At 42.0% G+C, this 21,918-nt stretch overlaps 1 long non-coding RNA gene across 1 annotated transcript in view; it reads left to right on the top strand.

Moving 5' to 3' along the window:
• Window positions 1-21,918, top strand: part of LOC124127506 — a 30,033-nt gene that overhangs the window by 2,756 nt on the left and 5,359 nt on the right. Inside the window, exons 2-3 of the long non-coding RNA XR_006859976.2 lie at window positions 9,829-9,938; window positions 16,497-16,597. This is a non-coding gene — a long non-coding RNA (uncharacterized LOC124127506). The remainder of the gene's footprint in view (window positions 1-9,828; window positions 9,939-16,496; window positions 16,598-21,918) is intronic.

Here is a 21,918-nt window from a genome sequence, read left to right as displayed (position 1 = left end):
ACATGGGTCTAATACATATATTCACAGGGAGTCGACGGAATAGCCTCGAGAGCGGTGTCGAGTTTCCTCTGATCTGTACGAGCAGTCTCCGAAGTCAATACCACGTCTCTTTTGACGGACACAGGAGCAGGGCATATCCTGATTCGTGAAATTATTTTGTGTGTGAGTGGAACCTGTATGGTTTTGTCTTAATTTCAAATGTAAACAACCATGCAGTCTTATCAAACATGTTTTAATGTGGACTACTTTGAAAATAAAAAATGGTCGCTCGGCGATCGTGTTGAATTACGAATTTTGATATCCTGTAAGAAATAATTTGATTTTAGCACCGCACTCAGCAACATTCAAGCTATTTGAGGGCGACCTGTAAACTGTCGCATCTTGGTCAGAAAATCTAGTGATGTAGGTGTGGAGAGAGTAAAATGGCGTTTAAGGACAACACCGACAATACGTAATGGTTACACACAACCAAATGTTTTCCCATAGACTTCTATAGTAACGTTATATATTTTTTTAAATAACTAGTAAGCATTCAACAGCTTTTACCTGTACGTGTGTGCACAGTTTGGCCTTAGAGCAGCAATAAAAACTAAAAAAAAGAGACCAGCTCCTTTTCCGAGTACAGGAAGCTAAACACACCACCCCCAGTTTCGCACCAAATGTCACCTACTTGAAAATAGCTGTGGTCACATTCAGCATAAGTCAGCATGTTGAAAAAGACAGTACTAAATATAAAAAAATCCAGTTTTAATAACTGGATGGATGTACATTTAAAAGACATAGAAATCTTACACAATATCCTCCAATCACAGCCTGCAGATATCTCTAGATCTGCACTGAAAACCGCACTGTCCAAACTGGTTCTGATTTGGTGTAGTAGAACCTAATGGCGTGAATAAAAGCGACAAAACATGTCCATAATAAGAAGATCTCTGCTGAAAGCGGAGTCCATTGTTCGATTCTGTGTAACGAGTGTGTGTTAGTGAGTCACTATCAAACAGTCACGATCCCAGGTGTTCGCGATAAGATAAACGTATCCTGCCCCAAGGTCACAAACACATACAAAGGCAACTCAAGTGTTCACCTGAACAAACTGCATCGACCGTCATTTTTGTCGCTGATGCGTCAAATTTGGAATTGTCCTCAACACGCCTACCATAAAACGTTTTGGAAGCTTAAGCTTTGGAGTGTTATGCACCATCATACAGACTCACAAGAAACGGTTTTTGGTACATTCAGCTCATAGGATATACACAATGCGTCTTTGCCAATAACGACTATGACCATATGAACCTGCAACATGGCAAGAAAAAATGCTGTGCCTAATCGCAACGCTATCATATCGATAACCTTATAATCTGTAAGCTGGAAACTTCAACGCTGTCACTGGGATTAGTTTATAGAAGGTATCTCATCCTGGCTACCCTCCTTTCAGATCAATAGAAGATGATAAATGGAAAGCGCGATCCTTTGAGAAATTAGTCAATAATGCATAAACGATTATCATCCTTAATATCATTTTATCTGGAAATAGAAGATTTTATTTTCAAGATGGCAAGTACGACCAAGGGTGATGAAAGGTGATACTGTGTATTATGTTACAGAGAGTCTATCCCGACGTTGAGTGTATACTGGGACCAAACTCTCGTCCAACGATTTTTCTACGTCTATTTCGGTTGTGTTGTCTGTCTCGCTGCTTTGAAGTTGTAAAACATCTGGTGGAGGCTTTAGCCGCTCATTTGTCTCCATCTTCCTTTAATGATTCATGGGGGCGATGGGATAGCCTAGTGGTTAAAGCTCCAGCTCGTCACGCCGAAGGCCCGGAATAGATTCCCCACATGGCTTGTGGGCTATTTTGTTACTCATGTCCCTGTTCACACTATCTTATACCAGTTGTGTACACGAAATTTACTGTGTACAGGAATGTGTGTCTCAATTTCCTGTGAGACGAGAGACACTGTAGTCGGCAAATATTTTCATTTGTGAAAAATACATTTATATTCTAAATTATATTTTAAACGATCACATGATTATGTATGTGACACATACAAAACAAAGTGAAAAAAATCAGTTGAAGGTTTCATTCATCAATTATATTTGTAATGGATTTATGCATATTATGCAACTTATCTTTTATATGAGTTCATTGGTGTTTTTATGAATTTCTAAGTCTGTCCTATCTTATTAAGGACATCCGCATTGTTATACTCCCCCAATACTCTTCTTTATACTCGCTTATACTTGGGGTGGCGTCGGTGCGTGGCAATCGGTGAATTATACTTCTGGATTATAGTCTTAGGTCCCGTTCCATAAAGCTATCTTAGCGCTTCCTCTGATGTTGTCATCATTATATACATTCGATCCACCTAACCCTATAATATATGAAAGGAAATATCCGCTCAAATTCGTGTTTTTTTTAAGATTTGGAAACATTCATTGACTCGCTATTGGGTATAACATTCTTTCATTTTGAAAGAATGAAAAATAATTCTTGTTTCTTTACCAATAACACGATAAATCGATCGTATTACTACGACGTGAAAAGGCCCCTTGGGAGCCGGGGATAGAATATTATCTTGTGCCTCATGCCTGTGGTAACATCCTCTAAACGGGTACAGTGACTGGTTGTGCGCCGTTGTGCCTCCAAGTTGTGGTGCGTTGCTCATCCGTTCAACCACGGGTTTGCTCGGCCCAGAGTTGATTATTTTCATTTTGCCGCGATTTCGCTTGAATGTTGCTTACTACGGCGTAAAACAATGGTTACTCACTTGTACAAAAGCAGCGTTATACACTGGGGGGTGGGTTCCAGGTGAGTGTGTGTGTGTGTGTGTGTGTGTGTGTGGGGGGGGGGGGGGGTGTACCGGATTGGGGGGGTACCGGATTCGAAAAGTCGACTTACTGGATCGGGTACACTTTACACTTTCACCCATGTGCCGGGGTTGGAATAGGTCCCGAACGCACAGGTGTTTGTTTTTACAGCCCACTGAAGTGGATCGGGTGGTCAAAATCGGTTCCTTTGTTGATTGCGTGTCATCGTACTCCAGCCAACTAGACCGTTGTTCATGATATCAACCTTTGGATTTTCCGGTCCAGACGAGACATAACACATAACACACAACCCACAACAAGCAAACTAGGACACACAACACGCGACACACAACAAGCAACACACAACAAGCAATACAGGACACACAACACAAAACAAGCACTACAGAACACACAACACAGAATAAGCAATACAGGACACACAACACAAAACAAGCACTACAGAACACACAAAACAGAATAAGCAATACAGGACACACGACGGTTAAGTCGCTGACTTTGTGTACTGGCGATAAGTCGCCTCACTCTGGCAGTGTGGGTTCGAATCCCGGACAGGACTCAACTCCAAAAATGTACTAGAATCTGTACTTTACTAAGAAAGCGTTATCCCACATATAATATTTGTTAGATTACACTCTCGAATGATTTTAATACTGTGGTGACACCGTGTGCCTGGCACAAGGGTGATGGTCATGGTCTCCAGAGAGTGAACACAAAACACAGGTTAAGAAGTTAAAATCGTGATGATGGTACAATGCATCTGTTAAGATTAAATCGACACGTATTTGCCACTCCAATGACCTTGATGTTTTCAAAACCTTCATCCGTTTCGCCTGAATGCATTCTCCCACCATTAACACTGAGAGATGATCACTTTACCGTGAAAGTAGCGATAACGACTCTAGATATAACAGGTCGCTCTGCCCGCGGGAGGCAGCTGATTTAAACGCCCATCGTCCTTCCCATCTGGACAAACCATAGCCATGTCCTTCCTGTTTTATCCATCGACAGTAATGATAAGTACAGGTGACTCTAACCACAGTTCAATGATTTAAAGACCAGTAGGGTAGCCTAGTGGTTCAACCGTTTGCTTGTCGCGGTGAAATTCCGGGTTTCGCATTTACTAGATATTCAGTGTATATGACTTTGATGTCCGATGCAATTCCTTATTGGGACTGGCACCATATGTTTCTGTGATCGTTCATGTGAACACTTGACTTGGTTTGGGTGCGTTTGTGACGAATGCCACCGGTTGGGCGGGATACGCTCACCTAGAACCATCCCTATTTGATAGTGATTCAGAAATGCATGCCCATGGTATAGTCGGAATCGTACAAGGGACTCTGCTTATTGGAGAGATAGGGAAATGGTTTTACGTTTTATTTGACTGCATATTAGTTTGGCGTTCTGTAAAGAAGAAATATAAGAACGTTGAGTTCATTATAGTAATTAAATACAGGAAGGAAATCAATGATTAATTAATTTCAAAGCAAATGTGAGACGAAAAGATTATTTTCGATACAGTTTCATTCTAAATTTAATTCCAAACGCATTTTAAGTTCAAAGCAACATGTGAAAGAACGGCTGCCATTTATGTATGATTAGTTATTATATACTTCTTTGACATCAAAGACTCTTGGCTGTTCATTACAATTTTACTCACCGTTTGAAAACTCTCATCGTTGCGCGGTTCATTTGACGAAGAAAGAAAGATCTTTACAGCTTAAAATATCATCGAAAGTTCTTTGAATTGCGAAATCCCAGGATTACGTGTGCTTTATCACAAACACCTACATAGGGTTTCGCTTTTGTAATACATATGTAATCACATTTTTAATACACATGTAATCACATTTGTTCACACGCTGTTACATTTCATCCGTAATTAAAAACGCCAGAGCAAGGTTTAATCGAGATTCTCGCTAATTGGTGTCTCATCTTGCAGGCGTCTTCCTACGCAAACCCAATGTATTAACGCGACAGCTAACCGACTGGAAGATGCATTTAGTTATTACCTGATCGTTGTGTAGCGGTGTGGTACATAACGTGTAAGGAGAATCACACCCGCGTGCGATGTATGGTCACTGTACACTACATCTCAATGTCCATAGAATTGTGATGATTAGATAAGTCTGGGTAGGATTGTAACTCAGTGCCCTTCTTTGCTGGTGTATTTCATTGTTCGAGGAATACAATTCCTACCAAGCACACAGGTGCAGTATCTGTGGTGTTGGTATTAACTGATATCGTGATTAGATGGAGACACTGACATCTCATCTGCAAATAGTCTTCTATTCCAAACGGTAAAGTAGCAGTAGGCGTATGTATGTTTTTAACTGTCTTGAGCGTAGACATTGATATTATTAAAGGGGTATATTTTTTCTTGGGAGTAATTTCGTCTTTTGGATTCAGAAGGTATCTAGGTGAGGTATGTGGTGCAGCTGTATTGAAACAACTACTATCGTATGCCTAGGCTCAGATGACTCAAGAGTCAAATTTAGGGGGAGTCGTTTGAGCCCACTCAACCGGCTTAAAGTAGACATACTGGAAGTTCACATTATGACAGTATATAAAAGCGAAAAAAAACTTTCTACATTTATAAAATCACCCCAAAAACCAGAGCCCATTGTACGATTTTTATTATATCTTGAGCATGTGTTTATTTGTCACTATCAAATAGTTATGTTACCAGGTGGTTTCGAGAAAGTGTGCGTATCCTGCCCTTCCAGTGGCGTCCGTCACAAAGACATGCAAAGGCAAGGCAATTTTTTTTAAAAACGGGAACATGTGGTACAAGTCAAAAATGGGGAATTGCATCAGACAGCATTTTTGTCACTGATGCCTCAAATGTGGAAATATCATTACATGTCACATACACTTTGATGGGAAATGAAAACATACGATTTGTTATTATGTCATTCTTACACCATTACATATCAGTCTTATACCAGACGGATGACAATGGTATCAGACTCTAATCGCAGTGGCATCATGGTCTTGTCAGAGTCGTATTAGAGTCTTGTTACAGTCGCATTAGGGTCTATAATCACAGACGATGTATTTAAATATGTACTGAAATTCCCCACATCGGACTCCATTAATGAGTCATTACCTACGATAGAACAGGAATAGTTGCAAAATAATCCAAGAGATAAGGCTCATTCTTACTCATCTCCATGTGATATCAATCATTTGTTCTGGGATTTGTTAGAAGATGGTTTGGTGTGAGCCAGAGGCCAATAGTGTATCGGTTGCAGGTGAGTGTCGCTGTGGTGTGAGCCAGAGGCCAATGGTGTATCGGTTGCAGGTGAGTGTCGCTGTGGTGTGAGCCAGAGGCCAATAGTGTATCGGTTGCAGGTGAGTGTCGCTGTGGTGTGAGCCAGAGACCAACAGTGTACCGGTTGCAGGTGAGGGTTGGTGTGGTGTGAGCCAGAGACCAATAGTGTAGTTAGTAGGTGAGTGTTGGTGAGGTGTGAGCCAGGGACCACCAGTGTAGTTATTGCAGGTGATGGTTGGACTGGTGTGAGCCAGAGACCAATAGTGTAGTTATTGCAGGTGAGGGTTGGTGTGTTGTGAGCCAGAGACCACCAGTGTAGTTATAACAGGTGAGTGTTGGTGAAGTGTGAGCCAGAGACCAATAGTGTAGTTATTTCAGGTGAGTGTTGGTGAGGTGTGAGTCAGAGACCAATAGTGTAGTTATTGCAGGTGAGTGTTGGTGAGGTGTGAGCCAGAGACCAATAGTGTAGTTATTGCAGGTGAGTGTTGGTGTGGTGTGAGCCAGAGACCACCAGTGTAGTTATTGCAGGTGAGGGTTGGTGAGGTGTGAGCCAGAGACTAATAGTGTAGTTATAGCAGGTGAGGGTTGGTGTGGTGTGAGTCAGAGACCACCAGTGTAGTTATTGCAGGTGGGGGTTGGTGTGGTGTCAACCAGTGACCAATAGTGTAGTTATTGCAGGTGAGTGTTGGTGTGGTGTGAGCCAGAAACCAATAGTGTAGTTATCGCAGGTGAGAGTTTGTGTGGTGTGATCCAGTGTCCAATAGTGTAGTTATTGCAGGTGAGGGTTGGTGTGGTGTGAGCCAGAGACCAATAGTGTAGTTATAGCAGGTGAGAGTTTGTGTGGTGTGATCCAGTGTCCAATAGTGTAGTTATTGCAGGTGAGTGTTGGTGTGGTGTGAGCCAGGGACCACCAGTGTAGTTATTGCAGGTGAGTGTTGGTGTGGTGTGAGCCAGGGACCACCAGTGTAGTTATAGCAGGTGAGTGTTGGTGTGGTGTGAGCCAGGGACCACCAGTGTAGTTATAGCAGGTGAGTGTTGGTGTGGTGTGAGCCAGAGACCACCAGTGTAGTTATTGCAGGTGAGGGTTGGTGTGGTGTGAGCCAGGGACCACCAGTGTAGTTATTGCAGGTGAGTGTTGGTGTGGTGTGAGCCAGAGACCACCAGTGTATCGGTTGCAGGTGAGGGTTGGTGTGGTGTGAGCCAGGGACCACCAGTGTAGTTATAGCAGGTGAGTGTTGGTGTGGTGTGAGCCAGGGACCACCAGTGTAGTTATTGCAGGTGAGGGTTGGTGTGGTGTGAGCCAGGGACCACCAGTGTAGTTATTGCAGGTGAGGGTTGGTGTGGTGTGAGCCAGGGACCACCATTGTAGTAATGCAGGTGAGGGTTGGTGTGGTGTGAGCCAGAGGCCAATAGTGTAGTTATTGCAGGTGAGGGTTGGTGTGGTGTGAGCCAGAGACTAATAGTGTAGTTATCGCAGGTGAGTGTTGGTGTGGTGTGAGCCAGAGACCAATAGTGTATCGATTGCAGGTGAGGGTTGGTGTGGTGTGAGCCAGGGACCACCAGTGTATCGGTTGCAGGTGAGGGTTGGTGTGGTGTGAGCCAGAGACCACCAGTGTAGTTATTGCAGGTGAGGGTTGGTGTGGTGTGAGCCAGAGACCACCAGTGTAGTTATTGCAGGTGAGGGTTGGTGTGGTGTGAGCCAGGGACCACCAGTGTAGTTATTTCAGGTGAGGGTTGGTGTGGTGTGAGCCAGGGACCACCAGTGTAGTTATTGCAGGTGAGGGTTGGTGTGGTGTGAGCCAGAGACCACCAGTGTAGTTATTGCAGGTGAGGGTTGGTGTGGTGTGAGCCAGAGACCACCAGTGTAGTTATTGCAGGTGAGGGTTGGTGTGGTGTGAGCCAGTGACCACCATTGTAGTAATGCAGGTGAGGGTTGGTGTGGTGTGAGCCAGAGACTAATATTGTAGTTATCGCAGGTGAGTGTTGGTGTGGAGTGAGCCCGAGACCAATAGTGTAGTTATTACAGGTGAGTGTTGGTGAGGTGTGAGTCAGAGACCACCAGTGTAGTTATTGCAGGTGAGGGTTGGTGTGGTGTGAGCCAGAGACCAATAGTGTAGTTATTGCAGGTGAGTGTTGGTGTGGTGTGAGCCAGAGACCAATAGTGTAGTTATAGCAGGTGAGGGTTGGTGTGGTGTGAGCCAGTGACCAATAGTGTAGTTATTGCAGGTGAGGGTTGGTGTGGTGTGAGCCAGTGACCAATAGTGTAGTTATAGCAGGTGAGTGTTGGTGTGGTGTGAGCCAGAGACCAATAGTGTAGTTATTGCAGGTGAGGGTTGGTCCGGTGTGAGCCAGAGACCAATAGTGTAGTTATTGCAGGTGAGTGTTGGTGTGGTGTGAGCCAGTGACCAATAGTGTAGTTATTGCAGGTGGGGGTTGGTGTGGTGTGAGCCAGAGACCACCAGTGTAGTTATTGCAGGTGAGGGTTGGTGTAGTGTGAGCCAGTGACCAATAGTGTAGTTATTTCAGGTGAGTGTTGGTGTGGTGTGAGCCAGAGACCACCAGTGTAGTTATAGCAGGTGAGTGTTGGTGAGGTGTGAGCCAGGGACCACCAGTGTAGTTATAGCAGGTGAGGGTTGGTGTGGTGTGAGCCAGTGTCCAATAGTGTAGTTATTGCAGGTGAGGGTTGGTGTGGTGTGAGCCAGAGACCACCAGTGTAGTTATAGCAGGTGAGGGTTGGTGTGGTGTGAGCCAGTGTCCAATAGTGTAGTTATTGCAGGTGAGGGTTGGTGTGGTGTGAGCCAGAGACCAATAATGTAGTTATAGCAGGTGAGGGTTGGTGTGGTGTGAGCCAGTGTCCAAAAGTGTAGTTATTTCAGGTGAGGGTTGGTGTGGTGTGAATCAGAGAACACCAGTGTAGTAATGCAGGTGAGTGTTGGTGAGGTGTGAGCCAGAGACCAATAGTGTAGTTATTGCAGGTGAGGGTTGGTGTGGTGTGAGCCAGAGACCCCCAGTGTAGTTATTTCAGATGAGTGTTGGTGAGGTCAGATCCAGAGACCACCAGTGTAGTTATTGCAGGTGAGTGTTGGTGAGGTGTGTGTCAGAGACCACCAGTGTAGTTATTGCAGGTGAGGGTCGGTGTTGTGTGAGCCAGAGACCAATAGTGTAGTTGTTGCAGGTGAGGGTTGGTGTGGTGTGAGCCAGAGGCCAATAGTGTAGTTATTGCAGGTGAGGGTTGCTGTGGTGTGAGCCAGAGACCAATAGTGTAGTTATTGCAGGTGAGGGTTGCTGTGGTGTGAGCCCGAGACCAATAGTGTAGTTATTGCAGGTGAGGGTTGGTGTGGTGTGAGCCAGAGACCCCCAGTGTAGTTATTTCAGATGAGTGTTGGATAGGTCAGATTCAGAGACCACCAGTGTAGTTATTGCAGGTGAGTGTTGGTGAGGTGTGAGTCAGAGACCACCAGTGTAGTTATTGCAGGTGAGGGTCGGTGTTGTGTGAGCCAGAGACCAATAGTGTAGTTGTTGCAGGTGAGGGTTGGTGTGGTGTGAGCCAGAGGCCAATAGTGTAGTTATTGCAGGTGAGGGTTGGTGTGGTGTGAGCCAGAGACCAATAGTGTAGTTATTGCAGGTGAGGGTTGGTGTGGTGTGAGCCAGAGACCACCAGTGTAGTTGTAGCAGGTGAGGGTTGGTGTGGTGTGATCCATTGACCAATAGTGTATCGATTGCAGGTGAGGGTCTGTCAGCTGTCAATCAACAGTACTTCAACAACCATGAACTCGGACATGGAAGACTCCGTCCAGAGCAGCGGTCATCGCCTCTTCATACATGTGGATTACTGGTCAGTAGCATTTCATTGATGAACATTGTGGTTTCAGGTTTCAAGTACCAGATACTCAGTTGCGCCGGTTTCATTTCAGACGTTAGACCTTCGATTATTACACCTGCATACTTGAAAATATGTTACGTTTTTGTTTTTTGTTGTTTTTTGTTTCGTTTTTTGTTGTTGTTGTTGTTTTGGTTTTTTGGGGTTGGTTTTTTGTTGTTGTTTTGTTTTGTTCAGTAGTACTTTCAGTCGTGGAGAAAGAAAGCGTCATATTGTAATACATAACGTCATTAGAGAAAGTAATACCGAAACCGGGTGTCTATCGCCAGAAGTTAATAAAAACTCCATCTAAAGAGATTGTTTCTGTCAAAATATTAATTACATATACGTAAGGATTAAAGTAAGTAAGTAAAGTAAGAACAGTATTCATACGCCGTGAGTTGAACAGAAGATGTTTGTGGTTCAAATCACATTAACCCCGTGTCATTCAATCAGATAGCGGCACACATTCACAGTTGTGCTTCCAATAATGGCGACAGGCACGCATCAAACCTAAGTTGGAAGTAGGACGTTACTTGGCTATGGCTCGTGAACATAGGTACATTATATTGAGAAGAGCTGAGCGAGAACTTGTGTCAGAGTTACTTCGTGGTAGGGTGGTGATGTCGCATGTTAGGGTCATGTTGTCTAGCTGGAGGCAAGCTTTAATTCATGTTAAGGATATGTGACCAATCACGAATTACTGATGTCAAGAGTTATTGTGCTGAATAAACAAATGCTTAGGATATGTTGCAACATAAGTACCAGCCTTTCATGTTCATATATCCCTTATTTCCATGTACTTTGTAGAAATATCTGCATGTGACATTGTTGTTGTTTTTTGACAAATGTGTAAGATACCAACGACGCCTCTGGAAATGTTGTTATATCATGATGCAGAGAAGCAGAGGAGGCAATGAGAGATTAAAAAAAAATACTTACAGCACTTGCCGATTTCGGTTTTTGAGTTTCAAAATGAGTGTCACGAATAATAATAGCTGTTGTTTCTTCCGGGTACGTTTGGTTGTTTTTAGAAAATGTATTTTTAACATTGGACGACTAAGTACGAGGTGCTTAGTTTCTCAAGGTATTCATAAAGAGGTATATTTGTGACGACTTAAATGGCTCTGGCTACTATTCTATATACAGTAAAGTACGGTTATAACGAACTCAAAGGGACTACTAATTTTAGTTCGTTATAACCGTAGTTCGTTATAAGCATATATACAGCATAACTACAGCAAATAGTCGGGACCAAAAAGTAAGTTCGTTATATCCATCAGTTCGTTATAAGCGTGTTCGTTATAACCGTAGTTTTCTTAAAAGCAACAAACGCGTGTCGATTATTAATAATGGTAATGATTCGGGACGAGCGGCATTTCTGGTAACGGCTCCCTCTGCTAGTTCTATACAAAATGCGTATCAATAGGATCTGTGTTACATCTGTCCTGAATTGTTATTAGAGAAGCAAATCAGAAACGTCAACGATGTTAAATGAAATTTATATAAAAAGCACACAAGGATTGATATAAAGTGGAATCTGTCAAATCTGCACTTTTCTTACTCCGGATTATTGTGAATACAGGGCAAATGTTTCCGTCCAGGCAGCAATTTCGTCAAGTAATATCAAGTCTTTCTACACTCCGTAATGTAGCTTCCCAATCGGATTAGGTTTAATACTGACCAAACACATCTCACACGCACCGCAGATCAATTAAATACGTGGTAACAAATTAGATTAAATAGGTCCAATCAAGGCCGATAAAGAAATGTTCCAATGTGATCGTGTTGACCATTAGGTGGTTAGGGTTAATTGTGCCCTAGTTGCAGTGCCCCCTGGTATAGCAATGTGTACGTATGTAAGGCCCGTGTTAGCACGTAGTATAGCAACGTGTGTGAGGTCCGTGTTAGCACGTAGTTCAGCAACGTGTGTTAGGTCCGTGCTCCCACGTAGTATAGCAATGTGTGTAAGGTCCGCGTTGCCACGTAGTATAGCAACGTGTGTAAGGTCCGTGTTACCACGTAGTATAGCAACGTGTGTAAGGTAAGTGTTGGCATGTAGTATAGAAACGTGTATGTGTGTAAGGTCCACACACGTAGTATAGCAACGTGTGTAAGCCCGTGTTACCACGTAGTATAGCAACGTTTATGTGTGTAAGATCCGCTTTGCCGCGTAGTATAGCAACATGTATGTATGTAAGGTCCGTGTTACCACGTAGTATAGCAACGTTTATGTGTGTAAGATCCGTGTTGCCACGTAGTATAGCAACGTGTACGTGCGTAAGGTCCCTGTTGCCACGTAGTATAGCAACGTTTATGTGTGTAAGGTCCGTGTTGCCGCGTAGTATAGCAACGTGTGTAAGGTCCGTGTGAGCACGTAGTATAGCAACATGTATGTATGTAAGGTCCGTGTTGTCGCGTAGTATAGCAACGTGTGTAAGGTCCGCGTTGCCGCGTAATATAGCAACACGTATGCGTGTAAGGTCCGTGTTACCACGTAGTATGGCAACGTGTGTAAGGTAAGTGTTGCCATGTAGTATAGAAACGTGTATGTGTGTAAGGTCCACACACGTAGTATAGCAACGTGTGTAAGTCCGTGTTACCACGTAGTATAGCAACGTTTATGTGTGTAAGATCCGCTTTGCCGCGTAGTATAGCAACATGTATGTATGTAAGGTCCGTATTACCACGTAGTATAGCAACGTTTATGTGTGTAAGATCCGTGTTGCCACGTAGTATAGCAACGTGTACGTGCGTAAGGTCCCTGTTGCCACGTAGTATAGCAACGTTTATGTGTGTAAGGTCCGTGTTGCCGCGTAGTATAGCAACGTGTGTAAGGTCCGCGTGAGCACGTAGTATAGCAACATGTATGTATGTAAGGTCCGTGTTGCCGCGTAGTATAGCAACGTGTGTAAGGTCCGTGTGAGCACGTAGTATAGCAACATGTATGTATGTAACGTCCGTGTTGCCGCGTAGTATAGCAACGTGTGTAAGGTCCGTGTTGCCGCGTAGTATAGCAACGTGTGTAAGGTCCGTGTTGCCGCGTAGTATAGCAACGTGTGTAAGGTCCGTGTTGCCGCGTAGTATAGCAACACGTATGCGTGTAAGGTCCGTGTTACCACGTAGTATAGCAACGCGTACGTGTGTTGGGGCCGTATTGCCACGGAATATAACAACGTTTCACCCCATCATATATATATTACTAGTTGGTTCATTAAACATTATCAAATTTAAGCATTCAGCTTGTCTCGAACTTCGAATCTCGATATATTATCAATGACCCCAAATACGTCGAAGTAACGATGTTTTACCGTACAGTATTATGGATTCTCGTGGAAATTCAAACTATCACTGCTATAAGAAACATTTATTGTTTACATTGCAAAGCCGAGAAACTGAATGCTTTGGCATTTATTGTCGCCTTTCTATCCATAATGACAAAATTAAACAATTAACGCCTTTTTTGTTTGAATGTGAAACATCGTCATTATTCACCTTTCAATCAACCCGCAATTTTCATGTTTAAATACGAATTATTCAAATGAAAGTTCTACAATAAACATTATCACTTTGATCGAGGAATGTGTTATTATGGTGTACATTAAACGGTTTCCGATTACGATTCCGTTACAATGTGTGATGTTTGATCATATTAAATTGACGCTTGATTAAATAAAATGATGTTGTGCATGAAATGAATAACTACCTAATACCTCAACGAGCTCATTATCTGCAGATTATCTCGAGGAGGCATGAATTTTAGAGCCTTGGCACATTGCAATTGCACGTAATACCATTTTAATTATGTTTGCACACAATTGGAAATCAATGTGCTGAATACTTAAATCATTTCGTTCTTCTGAACTATTTTCGTAATCTACGAGGAGCTATCCATGATGACACACGTGTTATTATAAAGAATGCGGAACTTGACGGTATGGTAATAATCGCCATCAATGTTTTCTCAGCCGTAAATCTTTGTTCAGTGATGCTTGAAAGCTATATTGACAAATAGAATTAGTCTGTGTGTTCCATTTCATCGCTGATGATTCATGGACAAAGAAAATTACACTTAATGGCATAAATATTAAGAGAAAAGAAAGGACAATAATATATATCCTCAGATAAGTTTTTAATGAAAGTTCTGAGAAATGATAATAAAAAGCAGGTAAATATCAAACGTCAAGAATCGCAACGTCGCCGGTCTTCATAATCTGCTGAAACAGACTCCATTGAGCCTACAAGGCGAAATAGCGGTGAAAATTATATGTATGGATCACTGAAAATCAGCGATAACTTGACAATCATGTGATGAAGTCAATGGGACACCCTGTGAGAAGCACCCTGTGAGAAGCACCCTGCGTGCGTGCTTGCGTGCGTGCGTGTGTGTGTGTGTGTGTGTGTGTGTGTGTGTGTGTGTGTGTGTGTGTGTGTGTGTTGTGTGGGGGTGGGGGTGGGTGGGAGAATGTGTGTGTGTGTCGGGGGGGGAGGGGGCACAAGGCGCAGCAACAGGTTTATATGTGTGTCATTGTATCCTAATGATGTGAACGTGTACAAATTATTGATGCAGCACATGTGTGCGGAGATATATTATTTATTGACGTCAATGGGGTGTATGTGTCTAGTAGATGTACATAAGATGTTTCTTTAAATGACATATAATGTAGCAAAAAGACAGCATGAAGCATTCCCAAGTAAATCATAAGCAATTCCGTCAGTTAAGTAATATACTTAATATGTTCCATGTAGTATATATGTGTATTAACTAATACTATAAGCATGTGTTATGCTATTCTCTAACGTACGACTATGACCGTATTGTTTTCATTTCGCTTAGGTGTTTTCCTCTTCCTTGTTACAGTGAGTGAGTGAGTGAGTATGGTTTTACGCCGCTTTCAGCAATATTCCAGCAATATCACGGCGGGAACACAAGAAATGGGCTTCCCACATTGTACCCATGTCGGGAATCGAACCCGGGTCTTCGGCGTGACGAGCGAACGTTTTAACCACTAGACTACCCCACCGCCCCTCTTTGTTACATATGTGTACGTGTATGGAGAACTTAACTGATGCTATATGCATACGTGTTATCCTCGTCTATGTATTACACATGTGAACATGTAACCCCAACTTTATTGATATAGCGTGCCCCCGTGTTATCCTCTTCATAAATACACATGTGTACGGGTATGTCTGACTTTTGTAATAGCTATACTGTATGCAAACGTATTACCTTCTTTATTAATTATGTGTGTACTGGTATGCCTGACTTTTGTAATAGCTAAACTGCATGCAAAGGTATTACCTTCTTTGTTAATTATTTGTGTACTGGTATGTCTGACCTTTGTAACAGTTAAACTGTATGCAAAGGTATTACCTTCTTTATTAATTATGTGTGTACTGGTATGTCTGACTTTTGTAATAGCTACACTGTGTGCACACGTATTACCTTCTTTATTAATTAAGTATGTACGGGTATGTCTGACTTTTGTAATAGCTACACTGTGTGCACACGTATTACTTTCTTTATTAATTATGTGTGTACGGGTATGTCTGACTTTTGTAATAGCTACACTGTGTGCGCACGTATTACCTTCTTTATTAATTATGTGTGTACTGGTATGTCTGACTTTTGTAATAGCTAAACTGCATGCAAAGGTATTACCTTCTTTATTAATTATGTGTGTACTGGTATGTCTGACTTTTGTAATAGCTAAACTGCATGCACATGTATTACCTTCTTTATTAATTAAGTGTGTACGGGTATGCATGACTTTTGTAATAGCTATACTGTATGCACACGTATTACCTTCTTTATTAATTATGTGTGTACTGGTATGCATGACTTTTGTAATAGCTATACTGTATGCAAACGTATTACCTTCTTCATTAATTATGTGTGTACGGGTATGTCTGACTTTTGTAATTGCTAAACTGTATGCAAAGGTATTACCTTCTTTATTAATTATGTGTGTACTGGTATGTCTGACTTTTGTAATAGCTACACTGTGTGCACACGTATTACTTTCTTTATTAATTACATGTGTACGGGTTTGCCTGACTTTTGTAATAGCTATACTGTATGCACACGTATTACCTTCTTTATTAATTATGTGTGTACGGGTATGCATGACTTTTGTAATAGCTATACCGATTGCAAACGTATTACCTTCTTTATTAATTATGTGTGTACTGGTATGCATGACTTTTGTAATAGCTAAAATGATTGCACACATGTTACCTTCTTTATTAATTACGTGTGTACGAGTATGCCTGACTTTTGTAATAGCTATACCGAGTGCACAAGTATTATCTTCTTTATTACATATTAGTAAGGGTATGCCTGTCTTTACTGATAGCTATTCTAGATGCAAAATTTTGGGTTGTTTTTATACATATGTTTACGGGTATGCCTGTCTCTACCGATAGCTATAATATATGCAAAAGTTTGTTTTTTTATTACTTATGTGTAGGGGTATGCCTAACTTTACCTATAGCCTTTATGTGATATATACGTCTACCATCTACCCGCAGCTATGTGTGACCGGACTACAGCCAGCTGTTCACGGACTTGAAGCTGGCTGTGTTGTCGAGGTTCCCTGCAGCAGATGTCTCCGGGACCTACTCCGTTAAAGGTAACCCACAACCACTGCCTGCTCGTTGATTCTGATTACACTGCACTGCGCACGAATTTATGACCAGATTGGATGAACGTATAAGCAAGAGACAAATATCCGTCAATCCACTGCTCAGTTAGCTGTGCTATGATTTCCTGGTCATGGGCTCAGTCAGTCAGTCAGTCAGTCAGTCAGTCAGTCAGTCAGTCATTTATTCAGTCATTTATTCAGTCATTTATTCAGTCATTTATTCAGTCAGTCAGTCAGTCATTTATTCAGTCAACATACATTACCCCGTAGGAGTTCTGATATATATTCATAAATGATGTTGGTCATGAGAGGCGACTAGATGAATCGGTCGGATTCGGTACTTCATTGTTTGATAGCGTGTCATTGCACCCCGCCAGCGTGGGACGTTGCTAATAACATTAATAACTGATTTGCCTTGTCCAAACTCAATTATTTTTAGCCCGTTGTCATACAGGTTGAATAGTGTTGTGTGTGGTGTTAAAGAACAAGCACCGAATAATTCTGATTATGTACCATCGTGAGTCACACCATACCTTGCTCACCGACTGGCGTCAATCTGGGGATTTCCTGTCAACTACTTATCCTCAATACATCTGTCTTTAAACATGGAAATATTACTACATACAGTTCCTGTTAACAATTATTACTACTAAACATCGAGATGTTTACGCAGTTTTCTGATCAAGTTTAGCTTGCCATGACACTTTTTTTCAAATTCGATCTAAACTGTAGGATATATTGTAGGTACACATTACAAATGACAAGTTATCAACATACCTACGAACCTGACTTACAATCAATACAAGATTCCACAAAGCCTAGGCATTCAATAAGACATCCATCAGACTGTATTGCACTCCGGATATGTAACAGAATCAAATTCGTCACAGACGATTTAACACGAGATGTTTACGCAGTTTTCTGATCAAGTTTAGCTTGCCATGACACTTTTTTAAAAATTCGTTCCTGCTCTTTTCAGTTCTCAAGAAATTCGAGCGTATAAGGGGACTTTTTTACCCACTTTTCATTTTGTTCCTATTAAAATATACAAATAATTGTTAACCCGCTGTGTGATTTGACGCCAATGACCTCATATCGTATATTCAAAACTTATGACAGACAAGAAGACAAACAGAAATGGAACATGTAAATTAATTTATTTGAGAGATCCTGTAGCTCTTGGTATTGGTTTGTATATGCAGGATACAAAACATACTACCTAAACGAAACTAAAGAACACCCGGGTTTTTCATATGATTGTAGTTAATCTGTCACGGATGGTGGGTATTGCAACACAGCCTTCCAGTTGTGGGTGTTCTTTAACTTCTTTGGAGTAGGATATATTGTAGGTACACGTTACAAATGACAAGTTATCTACATACCTACGAACCTGATTTACAATCAATACAAGATTCCACAAAGCCTAGGCATTCAATAAGACATCCATCAGACTGTATTGCACTGTATTGCACCGGATATGTAACAGAATCAAATTCGTCACAGACGATTTAAAACACCACTAGGTTGCCGTTTGCCGCAACGTTAATCCTTGTTCAATTATCGATTCCTTCTTGAACACAAAATACCATACAAAGAACCAATAGTGGGACGAAGTTCAGTGCACTCAAACACAAAGGAGTGTATATACCCCAAACCATCCCCGTGCCGACACATTCAATCTAATGACACCATTTATTCCATTTTGAACAATTGCTTTTAGTACTTGTAAATCAATATGTTATTTGACGGTCACTGGTCATGAAATACAACTGATTACAAGAGATAACAGTGTTTACCGAACAGTTGTCTGCGGGCAGGATTGGCAGGCCGCTCACTGCAATAACATTAGCAATGTACAAGCATATTATCTTTGAGGCAGAAACATTACGCTTAATCTACTCGAACGGCGTCGCTGTCGGACCGTAATGCAACATTGTTGGGATTGTTTTAGCGATATGGTGCTGCACCTATGTTTGGTGGCATTACAATGTGTTAGCCTAACACGGTAGACTAATGCATTTTCGCTGTTGATGATGGTAAACATGTTGGTCTACGATGGCATCTATTGACAGATCTCTTTCATTCTTTGAAGTATCAGGGACATGGTATACAAAAAAAGTGGAGTGTATTGTTAGATTTTGCAATTTGTCTATGGTTCGTTATATTGCACCTCAGGGGACCGTTGAAATATTGGTTTGTTATATTCCTAGATTTGTTGAGAGTATGATCCTTCGTCTGACGGCACTCGTGGGTTTCACAGACTGTTAAACGTCAAAGACATGCGTCACTTTTAAGCCTCCCATGCGACGTAAAACCCAATTCATCCACTCATCTTCAGCCTTTTTGCTAGCGCCAACGAAAATACGTGTCTGTAACTTGTGATCTTGTGCTGATACATTCGATACATACGTCAACAGAGGGGGTGGGGTTTTACGAGCTGAAAGTTCGTGTACACCACGTGATATTGTTTAAATGTAAAGATAGAGTGATGTACAAACACCAAGTCCAGTAACCTGCTACCGACACGTGTCAGTTGGTGTCCCCCATCGTGATATTGTTGAAATATTTGTAACAATTTGTTTGTTTGTTTGTTTGTTTGTTTGTTTGTTTGTAGTGTAACGCCGCACTCAGCAATATTCCAGCTGTATGACGGCGGTCTGTAAATAATCGAGTCTGGACCAGACATTCCAGTGACTGACATCATGAGCATCGATCAACGCAATTGGCATATGATGACATGCATCAACCATATCAGCGAGTCTGACCACCCGTACCCATTAGTCGCCTCTTACGAATAATTAGTCGCCTATTACGGCTGCTTGGTTGCTGAAGACCTATTCTACCCCGGAAGGTCTGCAGCGTATTCTGACAATGTGTGGATACTTTCTACATCTCTACCATTTGACTTACTCTGCTAAGGTCCATTGTACGACTACACAATAAGCATGTGAGCGTATCCCCCGGAAGGTCTGCAGCGTATTCTGACAATGTGTGGATACTTTCTACATCACTACCATTTGACTTACTCTGCTAAAGTCCATTGTACGACTACACAATAAGCATGTGAGCGTATCCCCCGGAAGGTCTGCAGCGTATTCTGACAATGTGTGAATACTTTCTACATCTCTACCATTTGACTTAATCTGTTAAAGTCCATTGTTCGACTACACAATAAGCATGTGAGCGTATCCCGCGGAAGGTCTGCAGCGTATTCTGACAATGTGTGAATACTTTCTACATCTCTACCATTTGACTTACTCTGCTAAAGTCCATTGTAAGACTACACAATAAGCACGTGAGCGTATCCCGCGGAAGGTCTTCAGCGTATTCTGACAATGTATGGATACTTTCTACATCTCTACCATTTGACTTACTCTGCTAAAGTCCATTGTACGACTACACAATAAGCATGTGAGCGTATCCCGCGGAAGGTCTGCAGCGTATTCTGACAATGTGTGAATACTTTCTACATCTCTACCATTTGACTTACTCTGCTAAAGTCCATTGTACGACTACACAATAAGCATGTGAGCGTATCCCCCGGAAGGTCTGCAGCGTAGTCTGACAATGTGTGAATACTTTCTACATCTCTACCATTTGACTTACTCTGCTAAAGTCCATTGTACGACTACACAATAAGCATGTGAGCGTATCCCGCGGAAGGTCTTCAGCGTATTCTGACAATTTGTGGATACTTTCTAGACTAGACTACTAGTTGTCGGACTTTCATTTTTTTGTGGAAGCCTCGGTTGCTGAGTGGGTTAGATCGCTGACTTTGTGTGCTGGCGATTAGGTGCCTCACTCTGGTAGTGTGGGTTCGAATCCCAAAGAAAGTACGAGAATCTGTACTTTACTCAGAAAGTGTTATCCCAAATATAACATTTGTTACAACTTTATAACGTTCTTTGAAATGCTCGACTGTACCTCAATAGTTGCGGAATCTAGACACCAAAGACTGGAGCCACTGGAATATACGCTTGATTCCCCTTATAATTTCAGAACATTTTACTAGTGCTTTCATCATTTGGGTCATTGTTCATATTATTTCTCAGTGATAAGTTGATATCCTTTGATTCTTCATGACATTTGATACACAACATTTCGAAGTCCTGAAAACAAATGAAAATATAAATTTTCTTTACATCACACTCCCCTGTTTACATAAACAAACACTGTCAACACACGTATTTACATATATAGAGGGATGTTACAAATACAAATATGTTTTGGATTAGGTGTATCTTCATATCAAACGGGGAAACAGGTAGCCCAGTCCTCTGAGACGCCGCTATTCACTGTACAGAGTTGCGTCCTATGGGCATACCAGAAACCTATGATTGTGGGTTCGAATACAGGTTCGCCCCGATTACATTTCTAGGTTTGTCAGCACCATACCCATGCTCGTGGGTTTCACCGAAGTGTTAAACGTCTGTGTCCTGCGTAACCTCGGGCTTTCCTCCCACATTAAGCTGACACGCCGTGATATAACTGGAATACTGTTAAAAGCGGCGTTAAAAACAACTCACTCACTCACTCACAATGAAATATGGTTTGTTTCGTGTTACCTCTGTGACATATGGATATGATAACGTGTTTCTTTATACACTACTCAAAAGAAGTTAAAGAACACCGGCTCTTTCATATTACGATAGAAAACCTGAAAGAATCGGGTGTTCCTTCACTCCTTTTGGGTAGTATATATTTTAATTGATTAATTATTAATGTGATGTTATTCCGTACATTGCTAGACATACATAATCATTTGTTTTCTTGTATAACGTGGCAGTCAGAATTAGTCTGTCCATATCATAGCGGTAGGTCAATAATCGATCTGGACCAGACACACCGGTGATTGATATTATGAGCCACGTCCCAGCCGTTGGGTACTACGTTTATGACAAGCGTGGGATACTGTGAACCGATTCTTCCAGGAATCCCCATTCTAACTATTATTGACGAAAACATCACCGCGTACATGAAGCATTCGTTTTAATCCACCGCGTTCCTTGTTGGGCAAAGGGGTTTACAACGCCTGTCCCTAAGTCTAGTGCTGACGATTCCAGACACCTTCTATGCTACCGTGGTATTACTCTTGCAAGTGCATCATATAAACTCTACTGTGGTATTCTGAGTGAGTGAGTGAGTGAGTGAGGTTTTACGCCGCTTTTAGCAATATTCCAGTAATTTCACGGCGGGGGACACCAGAAATGGGCTTCACACATTGTACCCATGTCGGGAATCGAACCCGGGTCTTCGGCGTGACGAGCTAACGCTTTAACCACTTGGCTACCCGACCGCCCCTGTGGTAT

This window comes from Haliotis rufescens, unplaced genomic scaffold, assembly GCF_023055435.1.
Source record: "Haliotis rufescens isolate VD_foot unplaced genomic scaffold, xgHalRufe1.0.p SCAF_5, whole genome shotgun sequence".
NCBI classification, from domain to species: domain Eukaryota; kingdom Metazoa; phylum Mollusca; class Gastropoda; order Lepetellida; family Haliotidae; genus Haliotis; species Haliotis rufescens.
The sequence above is the reverse complement of the archived record's forward strand: the minus strand, read 5'-3'. Positions and strand labels throughout refer to the sequence as shown.